We start from the raw sequence: 432 nt of genomic DNA, 5'->3' as shown, positions 1-432 counted from the left end.
ATTACTGGAACCATGTCTTGTGGTCTGATGAGACCAAGATAAACTGATTTGGTTCAGGTGGTGTCAAGCGTGTAGAGGCACCCAGGTGAGGAGTACAAAGACAAGTGTGTGTTGCCTACAGTCAAGCATGGTGGTGGGAGTGTCATGGTCTGGAGCTGCATGAGTCCTGCCGGCACTGGGGAGCTACAGTTCACTGAGGGAACCATGAATGCCAACATGTACTGTGACGTACTGAAGCAGAGCATGATCCCGCAAAGCAGTACGCCAACATGATAACGACCCCAAACACACCTCCAAGACGGCCCCTGCCTTGCTAAAGAAGCTGAGGGTGAAGGTGATGGAGTGGCCAAAGCATGTCTCCAGACCTAAACCCTATTGAGCATCTGTGGGGCATCCTCAGACGGAAGATGGAGGAGCGCAGGGTGTCTAACA

This window comes from Notolabrus celidotus, chromosome 11, assembly GCF_009762535.1.
Source record: "Notolabrus celidotus isolate fNotCel1 chromosome 11, fNotCel1.pri, whole genome shotgun sequence".
Lineage (NCBI taxonomy): Eukaryota > Metazoa > Chordata > Actinopteri > Labriformes > Labridae > Notolabrus > Notolabrus celidotus.
This window is presented reverse-complemented; position numbering follows the sequence as displayed.